This window comes from Ovis aries, chromosome 7 (genome assembly GCF_016772045.2).
Source record: "Ovis aries strain OAR_USU_Benz2616 breed Rambouillet chromosome 7, ARS-UI_Ramb_v3.0, whole genome shotgun sequence".
NCBI classification, from domain to species: domain Eukaryota; kingdom Metazoa; phylum Chordata; class Mammalia; order Artiodactyla; family Bovidae; genus Ovis; species Ovis aries.
Genome location: NC_056060.1, coordinates 21,158,337 through 21,174,748, shown reverse-complemented (window position 1 = coordinate 21,174,748; position 16,412 = coordinate 21,158,337). Strand labels below are relative to the sequence as shown.

General features: G+C 43.4%; 1 long non-coding RNA gene across 1 annotated transcript in view; it reads left to right on the top strand.

The window, feature by feature from the left end:
• The window catches only part of LOC132660122 (uncharacterized), a 47,555-nt gene continuing 31,143 nt past the window's right edge, over positions 1-16,412 (top strand). Inside the window, exon 1 of the long non-coding RNA XR_009601346.1 lies at positions 1-147. This is a non-coding gene — a long non-coding RNA (uncharacterized LOC132660122). The remainder of the gene's footprint in view (positions 148-16,412) is intronic.

Below are 16,412 nucleotides of genomic sequence, written 5' to 3'. Positions count from 1 at the left end.
TTCCTTTGTGTCTTTAGGTCTGTCATTGTGACTTCATGCTCCAGACCACCTAGTGACTGAAGATCCTTCCCCGGAGCCTCTGGTGGCCAGACCGCTCTTGTGCTGTCCTCCTGCTCACTGGAATCTTGCACGTCCCTCCCTGCTTGAGTGAGTGCTATGTTTAAGCAAGGGCAGGAGCTGCCTTGAATATGCTCAGAGTGACTGGACATTCATCACCTGGGGGATATATAAGATCATAATCCCATCCTTGGATATGGGCTTCCCTTTACTTTATCTACCACTGTGTCCCTGTGCTGATAAGTACAGGAAAAGGAGACTCAGGAGGCTTTTATTGCCCTAGTATTTAGCAGCCCCTCCCCTGCCAAAGCAAAGTCCTAGGGTGGGAGTGAGGGAGTGGCTGACCTCGTGGTATGACAGAAAGCATCGTGGAGGAGCAACATGAATATAAGGACCCACATGCCACTTCCAGCAGCTCCAATGCCTAGTAAGGCTTCCACCGCCAAAGGCCACTGTCTCATCTTTAATAAATCAAGCATTAGATTAAGCACATTAGAAGGCCAAGTGTCTCATTTCTATTTCTGGCCTTCAGATACCAGTGACAGTGGTGACCTCAGGCTGTGGACGGGAAGGATTTGCCCCAAACCCTACCCAGGGGTGCCCTGAACAACTCAGGAAACAGTCTGCCAGTTTTCATTTTGGCCAATGACACACCAGGCCCTCTGTTTTCGCCTCAGTTCAGATTTGATTTCTGGGCCTTTGTCTCTATGAGCTTCCCCCTTGAACAGCCCCATCCATCACACTTTCACCGGTTTCTGGACGGCTCTCCTAGCAGAACACAGGACTCGGTTGTTAGGGTGACCCTGGAGTTTCTGCCCTCCTGTTGTTTGCGGTAGTTTTTCCCTCACCCCATCCTTAGGCCTGCCGGGACTCCACTCCAGGGTTAAGCAAAGCCTGACAAGGTGCAGTAAGAGCCCAGAGGCTGTCACACGGCCCCGGGGACCACCAGTCCCTTCCCAGGTCCCACTGGGTTACCAGAGCCTGGTCATCTGGATTTGTTCTAAAAGTCAGAGCTCAAGCTACTCCAGTCAAATTGCCACCCAGGAGAGGGGGAGGCAGCCAGTGAAGGGGAGGTGGCTGAGGGCTGCTGTGGAACTTTACTGGGAGCTGGGGACTGTTCCTTATGCCAGGCTCTGGTGCAGGAATTTAGTGCAAAAAGGAGAGGAAATGCTGGTGGGAGGGAGACAAAGAAGGCAGGAGGCACTAGAGGCTGGCTCAAGCCTCTAGCCCTTGAGAGAGGCTTCTCTTAGCCCTAGCTGGGCTGGACCTCCTATTAGCATGCTTTCCTGCTATTGAAAACCATTATCAAATGAGTTTGGGGTCTGCAGGCTTTACGGTGGGAAGGGCAGAAGGCCTGGGGCCCCTGAAGAGGGAGGTGAAGTCGCTCAACATTTAACGTTCCAGTAACCATCTTCGCTTTACCTCAGCCCCGGCTTTTTTGGTCTGCAGGTGGACATTTGCATGGGCAGGTGGGTGCTGACTATCCTGCAGGGGGCTCTTTCCCAGCAGCACAGCTGTCAGAGAGAGCGCTGGCGCCTGTACATACATACACTTTGTGCGTCTTTGGGAAAGTTGTCACCCCTCTGAGACCAAACCTGCAGAATCTCTGAGGTATGCCTGTAGTGGCTGTGTGACCTTGCGCACGTGACTGTACTTATCTGGTGCCTCAGTGTTCTCTTCTGTGAAGTAGGGATGATTATGGTATCTACCTTAAATGGTTGTATGAGGATTAAAGAATTAATATTTACAAAATACTTGGAATAGTCCCTGGCATATCGTAAAAGCTATACTAGCATTATAGAAATATGAAAACAAGCAGGTCATAGCTGAACCTCAGAGTAGATGTGTGGTTTGCCTCCTCCGGGTAATCATTACCATTGTGAGAGAAAAAAGAAAGGAAAGAAGAACTCCAGTTCCTTTTGAAGTATACTAAGTAGATTTGACCAGTTTTACAAAATCTTTTCCAGAAAATGGAAAAGGAAAGAAAACGTCCCAACTCATTTTATAAAGAGATTATCTTGATACTGAAACCAGACCAAACATAGGAAGAAAAAAGAAAAGAAAAAGAAAACGACAATCCAGTTACTCTCATGAGGGGCTTTCCTGGCTAAGACTCTGTGCTCCTGATGCAGGGGGCTGGGTTTGATCCTAGGTCAGGGAACTAGATCCCACATGCCACAAAAGAGACCCAAGATCCCGCATGCCACAGCCTGGCACAGCCAAATAAATAAATAAACATTGAAAAAAGAACCCTCGGTGCATATAGATACACAAATAGAAAAATATTAAGGAAATTTTAGCAAATAGAATTTAGCAGTGCCTGGCAACCCCACACCAGTATTCTTGCCTGGAGAATCCCATGGACAGAGGAGCCTGGTGGGCTGCAGTCCATGGGGTTGCAAAGAGTCGGACATGACTGAGCAACTTCACCTAAAAACCATTATACATCATAATCAACCAAGATACAAAGCTCATTCAATGTTCAAACATCAGTCCATGTAATTTATCTTATTAACAGGCTAAGGAAGATTGCTATATGTTTTCTTCTAAAAGTTTTATAGTTTTATGTTTTACTTTTAAATCTGTGTGCTATTTTGAATTAATTTTTGTGTACCATGTGAGGTTTAGGGGCAGGCTGACTTCATGGATACACCTGGAGCTGGAAACCCAGGAGGGAGATGAGATGCAGAGACTGGGAGGGCAGGAGGGAGCACAAGATGTGAGCAGAGTCCTGGGACGTTCTGTGTATTATGTTGTGAAATGAACATCAGTGAGAAAAATAATTTATGACTCGGCAACAGTTTGTTGAGGCAATATTTAGGACTGACAGGGAGAATATATTCTCAGGAAAGAGAAGGATGGGGGTAAAATGCTCCGTCTGGAACGTCCTTGGTATGCAGTCGTGGAGGACACACCATCAATCTTTTCCTTAAACCGACCTGTAGTTTCCAGGAGCCTGACATGTGCTCAGCTGGAGAGACCGTGAGTATAGATAGGGATTAATAGACCATCAGTGAGGGTAGAGTCTCCCAGAGGAAGAGGGGGGAGCTTTTAGTCCGTGGGGGGATAGCAGGAAGCGGTGGCCGTGTAGGGAGCCTGCCCGCTGAGAAATTTCCCTTGGGGCAGAAATAGGGTGGTGGGAATCTGAGAGGAGCTGTCAAGGGCCTGGCGCTCTGCCCTGGCTCCCCTCTGCCCCAGGACGGTCGCAGGGCTATTGCTCTGCCCGGTAGATTGTGGAGTGGGCTTCTCAGATCTGAGGCTGGGGTCAGGAAGGCTGATGGGAAGTAGCTTCGGGAAGTCTCAGGCAGGTTGTTGTTTCGTCTCTAAGTCCTGTCCAACTCTTTGTGACCCCATGCACTGTAGCCCACCCGGCTCCTCTGTCGATGGGATTCTCCAGGCAAGAATACTGGAGTGGGTTGCCATCCCCTTCTCCAGGGGAATCTTCCTGATCTAGGGGTTGAACCCACATCTCTTGTGTCTCCTACATAGGCAGGCAGGTTCTTTATCAGTAGCACCACCTGAGAAGTCCCAAAATTTACTGTAATAGAAATTAAAACTGAGAAATTTTAACTTATTCATTAAAACCCATTATATGTTCATATATATAACATTTCAGCTTTACTGAGTTATAGCTGACAAAGGATTTGTAAGATATATTTAAAGTGTACAATGTGATGATTTGATATATGTATACATTGTGCAAGGATTCCCCCCATTGAGTTAACACATCCATCACCTCACACAATTAACTTTTTTTGGTGAGAACATTTAAGTTCTAGTCTCTTAGCAAATTTCAATTACACAGCATAGTGTTATCAACTCTAGCCACCATGTTATACATATATTAGATCCTCAGAACTTTTCATCTTATAATTGAAACTACACCCTTTTACCAATCTTTCCCTATTTCCCCTACTCCCCAGCCTTGGAAAAGACTTTTTTTACTCTCTGTTTCTATGAGTTTGACTTTCTTTTTAGATTCCGCATGTAAGTGACACCATGGAGTATTTATCTTTCTGTGTCTGGCTATTTCACTGGACATAATGCCCTCCAGGTTCATCCATGCTGTCGCAAATGACAATATTCCTTTCTCTTTCTCTTTTTAAAGCAACTTTTTATTAAAGTATAGTTTTCTTTTTTTTTTAAGGCTAAAATATTGTGTGCAGATATGATATATATGGTGGTGGTGGTTTAGTCACCAAGTTGTGTCTGACTCTTGTGACCTCATGGACTGTAACCTGCCAGGCTCCTCTGTCCATGGGATTATCCAGGCAAGAATACTGGAGTGGGTTGCCACTTCCTTCTCCAGGGATTTCCCTGACCCAGGAATTGAACCCAGGTCTCCTGCATTGCAGGCAGATTCTTTACTGACTGAGCTATGAGGAAATCCCATACTATAAGTATATATCACGTTTTCTTGATCCATCTATCCATTGACAGATATTTAGATTGTTTCCATACCTTGGCTATTGTAAATAATAGTGCAATGAACGTGAGAGTATAGATACTTTTTTTAAGATAAGAGTTTTATTATCCTTCAATTAGATTTTTTTTTAAAAAAAGATAATTGTTTTATTTCCTTTGGATATTTACCCAGAAGCGGAATTCCTGGATGAAATGGTAGTTCTACTTTTAATTTCTTGAGGAACTTCTACGCTGTTTTCCATAGTGGCTGCACCAGACATTTTTTCATAAATACCATATTAAATGAAAAATAGCTATACTCTCTAAAGCAAAAATACAGTGAGAAGAGTGCCATTGCTGTACATTTTTACAAGCCTCTTTAATGTCAGGCTTAATAATAGACAGCTAGCCTCTCATACCTGCTTCTACATTTACTCTGTTATAATATGCTGTTTTGATGGAAGTAGATGAAGCATACCTGGACTCATAGATATGCAGCTGGAAAGAGAGGAGTATCAGCTTTCTCAGATAACTGTGAATATTTCTCTTTCATACCACACCAACACTTGACAACTGATAGTTTCTTTTTTAAAATTTTACTTTATTTGGGCTGCACCGGGTCTTCCTTGCAGCGTGTAGGCTTTTCTCCAGTTTGGTGCTCGGGGTTAGTTCCCTGACCATGGATGGAACCTGAGTCTCCTGCACTGGAAGGCGGATTCTTAACTACTGAACCACCAGGGAAACTGGTAGTTTTCTTAAAGCGTAGTTTCAGTGTGGAATGTGAAACCATATCAACAAATTTTTCAGCTCTGTTATATTAAAATTCCTTTGCTCTATCTTATACTTTGAGTGGATCGTTCACCTACGTGTGATGCTGTAACATCATGTGTTGGTCTTCTGGAAAATTTTGGTTCTCTGAGCTATGCATACCCCTCCAAACACTGATATATTTTATTGCACAATACTAAAAATCACATTTATTAATATCAATATTGATCTCATTGGAAAATTCTTATAGTGTCAGGCAGTTGTTAGATTCAGGATGGCAGATGCAGGTTTCCTACAGTTCTAATTTTTGTTGGAAAATTCAAATTGTATGAATGGCAGGAAGTATTGTCACTTATGTTCCTTGAAGTGACAGTCTCCTTTGTTTATTTTCGAGAAAGTACCTGCCAAATATCCAAATATAAATAATGATAGTTTGCCCATCAGTCATTCTTTCCAGCAAAATAGTGCTACATGAAGAAAGTGGACAGTTCAGTTTCTGTCTCAGATGACTGCACAAGTGCTTTTCCTTGAGATAACCGTTGTTCTTCAGCATGCAGCAGCAATGTTATATGTATACTTCCCATTTTTTCACAGTTCAGTTCAGTTGGTCAGTTATGTCCGACTCTTTGCGATTCCATGGATTGCAGCATGCCAGGCCTCCCTGTCCATCATCAACTCCCGGAGTTCACTCAAACTCATGTCCTTTGAGTCGGTGATGCCATCCAACCATCTCATCCTCTGTCGTCCCCTTCTCCTCCTCCCTTCAATCTTTCCCAGCATCAGGGTCTTTTCAAATGAGTCAGATCTTTGCATCAGGTGGCCAAAGTACTGGAGTTTCAGCCTCAACATCAGTCCTTCCAATGAACATTCAGGACTGATTTCCTTTAGGATGGACTGGTTGGATCTCCTTGCCATCCAAGGGACTCTCAAGACTCTTCTCCATCACCACAGTTCAAAAGCATCAATTTTTTGGCTCTCAGCTTTCTTTATAGTCCAACTCTCACATCCATACATGACTACTGGAAAAACCATAGCCTTGACTAGACAGACCTTTGTTGGCAAAGTAATGTCTCTGCTTTTCAATATGCTATCTAGGTTGGTCATAACTTTCCTTTCAAGGAGTGTCTTTTAATTTCATGGCTGCAGTCACCATCTGCAGTGATTTTGGAGCCCCCCAAAATAAAGTCTGTCACTGTTTCCACTGTTTCTCCATTTATTTCCCATGAAGTGATGGGACTGGATGCCAGATCTTTGTTTTCTGAATGTTAAGATTTAAGCCAACTTTTTCACTCTCTTCTTTCACTTTCATCAAGAGGCTCTTTAGTTCTTCTTCATTTTCTGCCATAAAGGTGGTATCATCTGCATATCTGAGGTTATTGATATTTCTCCCAGCAATCTTGATTCCAGCTTGGGCTTCATCCAGCCCAGTGTTTCTCATGATGTATTCTGCATATAAGTTAAATAAGCATGGTGACAATATACAGCCTTGACATACTCCTTCTCCTATTTGGAACCAGTCTGTTGTTCCATGTCTTCACAAAGAATGATAAAAAGATGTGTTTTCAAGGATCAAGGTTTTTGTGTGTGTGCTAACTAGTTTATTTTTTAATTGAAATATAGTTGATTTGCAGTGTTTAAGGTGTACAACAAAGTGATTCAGTTACACATAAATATGCATATCTATCTCTATTCCTTTCAGATTCTTTTCCATTATAGGTTGTTACAAGATACTGAATATAGTTCCCTGTGCTATACAGTAGGTCCTTCTTGTTTATTTTATACACATATAGTGTGTATCTGTTAATTCCAAATTCCAAATTTATCCCTGCCCTTTTCCTCTTTGATAATCATAAGTTTGCTTTCTTTGTCTGTGAGTCTATTTCTGCTTTGTGAATAAGTTCATTTGTATCATAGATTCCACATATGAGTGACATCATCTGACAGTTGTCTTTCTCTGACTTACTTTACTTAGTATATTTAGGTTCAACCATGTTGCTGTAAATGGCATTATTTCATTTTCAGGGTTGAGTAATATTCCATTGCATATGTGGTATATATATGTACCACATATTCTTTAAAAGGTTAAGATTTAATGAAATAATCTTATATGAAGTTGGCATTTTTTTCCTAAACTGCAAGTATGTGCAGTGAGGAATTTAATGACAGTTTTGTGCCACTGTTTTATTTGTGCTAAGGTAAGGGCCAGCAGCTAAATATCAAAGCAATTGTTTCAGGAGAAACCATGAGATTGAAAAAAGTCAGCACTGAGAATTCACCACTACTTTTGTTTGCTGCCAAGTATTCACATAAAAGAATATCTTTAATGATTAGTTAGTGCTGACATGAGATAAATACAAGGACACAGCATGTTTCTCCTATGTATGTTGATTCATTCATTTATGAAGCAAAAGTAGAATTCTTCAGACAAGAGATTAACTCAGTCTTCATATTTGCTGCTAAATCTTTGACAAGTGACTGTATTGTTGTTAAGTGGCAGCGCTCAGATTTCTTTCATGACATTTCATCCAGCAGGTGTTCAGTGATGTCAAGGTGCGAGGCTTTATTATCTCTCAGTTATCGTGTGCCCTTGTGCAGTGAATGCAATGAGATAACTTATCCGGTATGATGCTTCAGTAACTTTTTCATTTCTACTTTGAATGGCTGAAAGAAACAAGTTTTAGCTTTTAAAGAACTCAACATACCTACATTTAAAATAGGCAATTCCTTTTTCTCTAAACTCTGAGCGATTAGTCTCACAATAATGCTGCAGTATACCTAATGCTATAATACTATTCAAAATGTTCTGTTGCATAAGACGTAATAAAATAAACTATTAGTATCTATATAGTTGAGGGAAATATAAGTTTCATCATATTTTTGTTTCTTAATTTTGCCCAATTGCTTTGGAGTCTATTGTTCCTTCTAGCTACTTAGAGAACTCTGACATGTCAGTTTCATCTTTTCCAGTATTTTTAGACACGTATGGTGCAACTGTGGGTTGAAGAAGCAAGTCTTCTAATCTGTCTTTCTTAAGCCAATGGCAAATTCTTGAACATAAGAAACATATAAAGAAGTGATGATGTGTGTTAGAATAAAATATTGTAACATTTCAAAGTAGGAATTTTAGATACAATTACAAATTTCATTTTATTATTATTTTAAGTTAAGAAACTTTTCTTGGTCACACCTTGCAGCATGTGAAATCTTAGCTCCCAGATCAGTCATTGAACCCATGCCCCCTGCAATGGAAGCTCAGAGTCTTAACCACTGGACAGCCAGGGAAATCCCATAAAATGACAAATTTTAGAAAGGTTTTTGAAAAACATTAAAAATATTATTGCAAAACCAAATAAAGTGTACTTATTTCTTGTGTTTTCCCATGGGTCCAAAGAGAACATCAGGATTTCAGAATAACAATATTGTACAATAATACAGAAATTAAAGCAGGTATAGTTGAAGTTAGTGAGGAATAGCACAGTAGAAGTTCAAGAACAAGCTGAGTTCATCTTTTGAAAATGCACATATTTTTTACCCTAAATCTACTTCTTTAGAACATTGTGGAAAATATTAGAAGTACACGTTCGTATTTCATTAGCTGTCAGAGCCATGACGTCATCACATGTCATGGAGCCCCTGGAAAACTCCACTGTGTATTTGAGAGGGAGTGAGAGTGCAGAAGGCAAATAATGTCTTGCTGCTGCTAAGTCGCTTCAGTCAGGTCTGACTCTGTGCGACCCGTAGATGGCAGCCCACCAGGCTCCTCCGTCCTTGGGATTCTCCCCGCAAGAACGCTGGAGTGGGGTGCCATTTCCTTCTCCATTGCATGAAAATGAAAAGTGAAAGGGAAGTCGCTCAGTCATGTCTGACTCTCCGCGACTCCATGGACTGCAGCCTACCAGGCTCCTCCGTCCATGGGCGTTTCCAGGCAAGAGTACTGGAGTGGGGTGCCATTGTCTTCTCCAAAATAATGTCTTCAGTTCAGTTCAGTAGCTCAGTCGTGTCCGACTCTTTGCGACCCCATGAATCGCAGCACGCCAGGCCTCCCTGTCCATCACCATCTCCCGGAGTTCACCCGAACTCATGTCCATCAAGTCCGTGATGCCATCCAGCCATCTCATCCTCAGTCATCCCCTTCTCCTCCTGCCCCCAATCCCTCCCAGCATCAGAGTCTTTTCCAATGAGCTAACTCTTCGCATGAGGTGGCCAAAGTACTGGAGCTTCAGCTTTAGCATACTGTTATGAAAATAATTTTGACCTTATAGGCCCCCGGAAAGGATCCCCCAAGGGGTTCCCAGACCACACTCTGAGATATGCTAAACTAGGGTAGTATTGTTCTGTGGAATAGTATGTAGCTTTTAAAAAACTATGAGATACATCTGTATGTACTGTCATGTAACAAGAGCGATGCAATAGGGCTTCCCTGGTGGGTGGTCATAAAGAATCCTTCTGCCATTGGAGGAGACACAGGTTTGATCCATGATCTGGGAAGACCCCACATGCTGCAGAGCAACTCAGCTCATGCGCCACAACTATGGAGCCTGTGCTCCAGAGCCTGGGAGCCACAACTACTGAAGTCTGTGAGCTCTAGAGCCTCTGCTCTGCAAGGAAGCAACCACAAAAATTAGCCTGAGCACCGCGACTAGACAAAAACACCCACAGCAACCAAGACCCAGCACAGCCCAAAATAAACTACATAAACAAATAGAGAAAATTATGTTTAAAAAGAGCAAGGAAGTGGCATTTATAATATGATACATACAAACACACAAAACAACTCTACATATTCTGTATTTATATATGTGTGTGTGTATATATATGTATGCAAGCACGTTAAAAAGTTCTAGAAGAGCACACTGTTAACTGTGGTTATTCTGGGGAAGTACATGGGAGTTTGGTGGCTTACTAATGGAGAACTTTTGCTTTATTCGTCTTTTTTAGATGGTTGCTAGAAGAATGGTGTCCTTTAAATATATTTTATAGGGAATTCCCTGGTGGTTGGTCTGGTGGTTAGGACTTGGTGCTTTCACTGCTGGGGCCTAGGTTCAATCCCTGGCTGGGGAACTAAGATTCCATAAGCTGCACATTGCAGCATCTGTGTGTGTGTGTGTGTGTGTGTGTGTGTGTATAGTTGTTGTTCAGTCGCTCAGTCATGTTCGACTTTGACCCCAGTAATGTGCTTTGTGACCCCATGGACTGCAGCACACCAGGCTTCCCTGTCCTTCACTATCTCCTGGAGTTTGCTCAAACTCATGTCCACTGAGTTGGTGATGCCATCTCATTCTCTGTCGTCCTTCCCCTGCTTTCAATCTTTTCCAGCGTCAGAGTCTTTTCCAATGGGTTGGCATCAGGTGGCCAAAGTAGTGGAGTTTCAGCAGTTGGGATACAGAATATTTCCACCACCTTAGAAAGTTCCCTTGTGTCCCTACACTCAGACAACCATTGATCTGATTTCTATCACTATATATTAGCTTTGTCTGTTTTAGAACTTTATGTAATTTGGACTGTTATTTTGCCTTGGCTTAGATAGTTTTTTCCCCATGTAGAAGTAAAAAAAACAAATTACTGTGATTTTTTATATTTATGGTCTCATTTTTTAAATATTGAAATATTTGATCCATCTGATATATATTTTGGTGTGTGATGTGAAAGACACAGATCTAATTTAATTTCTTTTTTCCCCAGAGAGCTACCCAGTTGTTTCAACACCATTTATTTATACACATGATCTTTTTTCTCACTGATTCAAAATGCCACCTTTATAATATATTAAATTCTCAAATGTGTTTTAATCTCTTTCTTTTTAAAAAAACTTTTCCACTTTATTTTTTTAATTGAAGGATAATTACTTTACATAATGTATCTCTTTCTGAACTTTCTGTTCCTTTGAGTTGTTTATCCATGTATCAATACAACACTGTTTTAACTGTGACTACATTATTTTTTAAAATATTATATTTTAGAATTTTCTGTTCTGTCTCTTCAATGAGCTAAATTTCTCTGAGTTTCCTGTACTAGTTATCTGTTACTGCATAGCAGATTACCCTAACACTTAGCAGTTTTAAAATTTATCTCACAGGTTGTGAGAGACAGGAATGAGAGATGTATAGCCGGGGGCTCTGGCTCAGGGTGTCTAGCAGGGCTGTCGTTAAGTTGCCAGCTGGGCATCTCAAAGCTCAGGCTAAGAGGTTTGCTCCCAGGCAGTGTGGCTGTTGGCAGCCCTCTGTTCCTTGCCATGTGGGTCTTGCCATCAGGTTGCTCACAACATGGTAGCCAGGACTAATCCAGGAGGGAAAGAAACAAATGTCGAGGGCCTAAGACGGAACACTCAGTTTAATATAGCCTACTCTCAGTGGTGACACATCGTGACTTCTGCTGAGCCTGGCATTATGTCGGAGGGGACTAAACAAGGTTGTGAAGACCAGCCCACCGGGATCTCTGGGACCATCTCAGAGGCGGGCAACCACATTCCAAATCTGGCTGTCCTCTTTCCATTTGATTCACTTCCTTGGGATATCTTATCCATTTTATGAGACTGCTTCTACCTATGATCAAACGTTTGCAAATCATTCTTCTGATCGCTAGCTTGTTCTCCTGAGTGCCAGAACGAGTTATCCAATTGCCTGGGTACCTCCTCTGAAATATCCTTGGGTTCTAGGTTGAGTCTCAAACCTCCTTCCCTTGACATGCAGTGCTTGATTTGGCTCCTCCAATAATCTGTAAGGTTATCGAGGGTGGGACTCTGTCTTCAGTATTTTGATATTCTCAGTCCTTGACACAGTGCTTAGCATGAAGTGTGCTCATTAAATATTTGGGCCCAGGTGACAGCTTGAGTGACAGCACCTGCAGCTCTGTAGCCAGTAGTCTTGTGAAACTACAGGGGCCCAAGCTAGTGGGGAAGGGTGGGGTCACTGGCCTTAGGACTGAGGCCCACGGTCTCTCTTTGGGGCTTACTTTGCACTCAGCTCTGCGTCCCCAGCCAGATGAGCCTGTAGGCTGCCCATACTGCCTTTCACTCCTCCCAGCCCACCCCCGCCCACTGTGGGGTCTGGAGTCTGCTTGGATGCACGGATCTGTCCATTTCTGTTGTTTGTAAGAGTCTGGGGACAGCTGGCCTGGAAGGACTGGGTTATTGGTAAGTGGTCTGTGCAGTACTCTGCAGAATATTAGACAAATACCTTCTGTACTTCCTCCAAGGTCGCCCTCCCCAAGCTTCCTCCCTAGCCGTGGGGGTGGGCTTTTCTCACTTCCATCTTTCTTTTTTTTTTTCATATAGTTGCTTTGCAATCTTGTGTTAGTTTCTACTGTACACCAAAGTGATCACTTCCACCTTTCTTAATTCTAGAGCTGTAAAGTCCATGCGTCCTTTAGCTCTTCTGATAGAATCAGCAGTGCCTGAAACCCAGCCTGCTGCCTGCTCACATCTTTGCACTTAGTTGCAGACTCCACAGCAGAGGAGACCTTGACCCATTCTCAGGACAGACAGAAGCACAGCCCGGTAAGGGTAAGGCTGAGCTGGCCTCACCTCAGCTCACGGCAGGAATGTTGTGCCCAGGTTGGGGTCTGTGATGCCAGAGCTGCCCACTTCATTCCTTTTAACTTTTTGTGCTGGGGCTTCTTTCTCCCTGGCTCTGTCTGCAGCTCAATTTTGATTTCTTTTCTGATTCTCATAACAAAGCTCTTGGGACTGTCACAGCCCTTAGGACCACCCAACTTAGTCTTATCAAGGTGCCGATGGAGTCAGAGAGAGGAACAAATGCCCAAGATCACGCACTTTTTGTTGACATGTCCCTCGTTTCTCTCTCCTGATTATCAATGTTTCTAATGACTGCGCATCTTTCCCTAGTCTTTGTTTGCTTTCCTTTACCATTCTCTTCTCTCTTTGGTCCCATCAGTGAAGGCCATCCACCTCCACCTGGGACTAGATTGAGGGTATGTCTACTTGGCTTCCCATCCTCCACATTTGGGCATCTGAATTGATCTGCATGGGGAGGGGAGTCAGAGTGGGCAGTGCCAGGCTCAGAGGCCACTTCAGGCTCCCAGGACCTGTGCTTCAGAGTGAAGATGAGTGAGAATGAAGGGAGAAATTGCCAGAGTCTGTGCCCATGGAAGTCACTCAATCTCAGGCCTTGATCTAGGGGAACTTGAACAGGAAAGGGAACCAAAGGAGATAGAGGAAGTCTCACCAGTCTCTCCTGGAGCTGCTTTTCCTTACAAGTAGGGCAGCTTTCCGGCAAACCACTTTGCTGCAAGTTGAAGGCTTGGTGAGAAGTGCTGGAAGCCGCAGACTTGCTGAGCAATGACAACAGCTTCCCTGAGGTGCTATAAAACCAGCCTTCCAGCAGGGGGTGTCCTGCCCCGACAAAATGCGAATCCTCTTTTTCCTGCTGCCCTCCCTGCCAAGGAGACTGATTCCCCCTGGCGCATGATGGGGTTAACCTGTGATTGCAGCTCCAGGGGAAAGGAGTCCCCCAGGGATCAGAACAACATTTAGCATCTGTTGTCCTGTTTAGGAAAGGTAGAACCATCAGAACCTGAAACCCCTCATCCCCTCAAAAGAAAGACTGTATTATGACCTTGCAGAGAAGAGAGAGAGAGCAGAGTGAAAGGGATTTAACAAAAAAAAAAAAAAAAAAAAAGAAGGAGATCTAGGACCTGCAAAGGGTGTTTTTGGAAGTATGGTACCAGAAGAGAGACCAACATTGACTATCAAGGCCGTCCTTCCCAAAGCAGACCATTTGATCACCTACATTATGACACTGATGCAAACTGACATTTACTCTGAAATTTCTCCACTATTCCTGAGCAGCACCCATTCACTTATCATGTATAGATACCAACCCCTAACTCCAAGGAACTGGGTTATGCTAGGGTTGCTAAGGAACGAGGGGAGATGCAGTACGTACGGCAGGGGTTGCTTAGTAACCACAGTCCCTTGTGATGGAGTGGCCAGAGCAGGTCTGGAACAGATGAGGGGTCTGTGGACAGAGTCAGCCCACACCAGAGCCTCCTGAAAGGGCATGTTTTTTGGCCCCTGGACTCAGAGCTGCCAGAGCTTGCCTCTCTTCATCTCCCTGACTCTCCATACCCCAAAAGTATACCCCAAGTCTCTGAGTGTCCTTGACAATCCCTTGCTCCAACCATGCCTTCCCCATCTCCCTCAGCAGGAAGCTAATCAAATTCCTAGATTCAAGAAGGGACAGTGCTCCTCAGCAAGCAAATGGAATCTCATGCTGGGGGAAGCAGGAGCCTTGGCTCACACTGATGTGGAGCAAGGAAATTGGGAGTTGGAGGGAAAGAGGGTCCCCTAGGCAAGCATCCCCACGAACTGGAAATACATGATTCTCCCATGCCAGTTCTCACCCTGTGCATAGGTAGGGTGGCATACCTCTTTCCTTTCTGAGTGTTTCTGTGGAGTGTGGGTCTCCACACTAGTCTGGCTTGGGGCTGCTTTGGGGAGCCTGGGCTCCCCACAGCTGCCCTTCAGAGAGCTTCACTTCAGCACAGCTTGGCAGAGTCATCATGCAGGCATTGGGGACCACAGCCAGCTTTCTCAGCCAAGGGTCCCTCGTTCTCTGCTCCCCTGGCACAGAGAGGACCCTCTTCTGTCCCAGCCACCACAGGCATTCACTCCCCTCTGCTCTGCCTCTGTGCCCCTGGACTAGAGCACCCATCCAGCTACTTCCCTCACCAGACCCCCTTCATCTTCCAGGTCCTGTTTCCTGCATCCTCCCTAGTGATGGTTCTCCCAGCCTGAGCAGAAAGGAGCCAGGCACCCTGTACTGAGTTGGCCTGACCAAGCACCCCTGGCTTCAGGCCTGGCAGGGATCTGGGGGCCCAGAGAGGAAGCAAGTGGAGCTGCCCTCAAGGAGCCCACTGATCCTCTGCTTCCTCCACTGCCTGGCAGGATGCTCCCAGCAAACCCTTTGTGGATCAAATGTTTATACACAAAAGCCTGTCGTTCCAAACAAAGCCCTTTGCACAGAACATCTCTGAGAAAGTGTTTGAGACACTGGGATGTTTCCCTCCAACAAGAGAACTGGGAGATTTAGTTTATGAGTTAGCTTTGAACTGCTTGAATTAAAAAATTTACCATGAGTAGATAATCTTAACTTTTTAAACATTTTGATTATGAAATATAATAAATACATGAAAGTGTATATGAATGCATACACACACACACATATATATATACACACACACAAGACACATATCTTTTTTTTTCTTGTGGGGGTATATTCTTTTTTAAAATTTTTATTTATTTTTATATTTTTGATTAAACATTTTTATTGAAGTATAACTGATTTGCAATGTTTCAGGTGTACTGCAAAATAATTCAGTTACATATATTATTTTTTCAGACTCTTTTCCACCATTCCATTCTGCTGGCCTTTTCTGTGCGGAGGAGCTGGGCTTTTTTTTTTAGCCTTGCAGTGCAATATGTGGAACCATGTGGGATCTTAGTTCTTCTTCCAGGGGCTGAATTTGTAGCCCCTCAGTAGAATCACAGAATCTTAACCATTTGACCACCAGGGAACTCCCTATTAGAGATTATAAGATATTGAATATACAGTAGGTCCTTGTTGCTGATCTACATTATATATAGTAGTGTGTATCTGTTAATCCCAAATTCCTTGATTTATCCCTCCCTCAAGTCACATGTATCTTAATGGATACCATAGTCATAAAGTGGAACGCAACCAGCACCCCAGGAGCCACTAGGTTTGCCCCTCCCCAGTTGTAACCTCCCTTTTACCCTAGGAATATTCACTGTCCTGACTTTTGTGATAAGCACTGTTGTTTTCCTGTGCAATTTTTCCACCTGTTTGCATTCTTAAACAACACAGAGGGGTTTTGACTGCTTTTGAAACTCATGTGTATAGCATCACATAATAACGGGTGATTTTGTGTCTGATTTCTTTCCCTCAATGATATCTTTATTTTTTTTTAAGATTCATATATGCTGTTCAGTATGTAGCTTCAGTTCATTAATTTTCATTGCTGTATAGTATTCTTGTATATAAGTGCAACCCAATTTGTCTATTCTACCATTAATAGAACGTTTGGGCTTGGTTCCAGTTTGAGGCTACCACAAAGCATGTTGCTGTGAACGCTCGTGTGCAGGCTCGTGGTGCACACATGACCCCCCTCCTGGGCTGTGAAAGTGCAGAGTCAGAGGGCTGTCT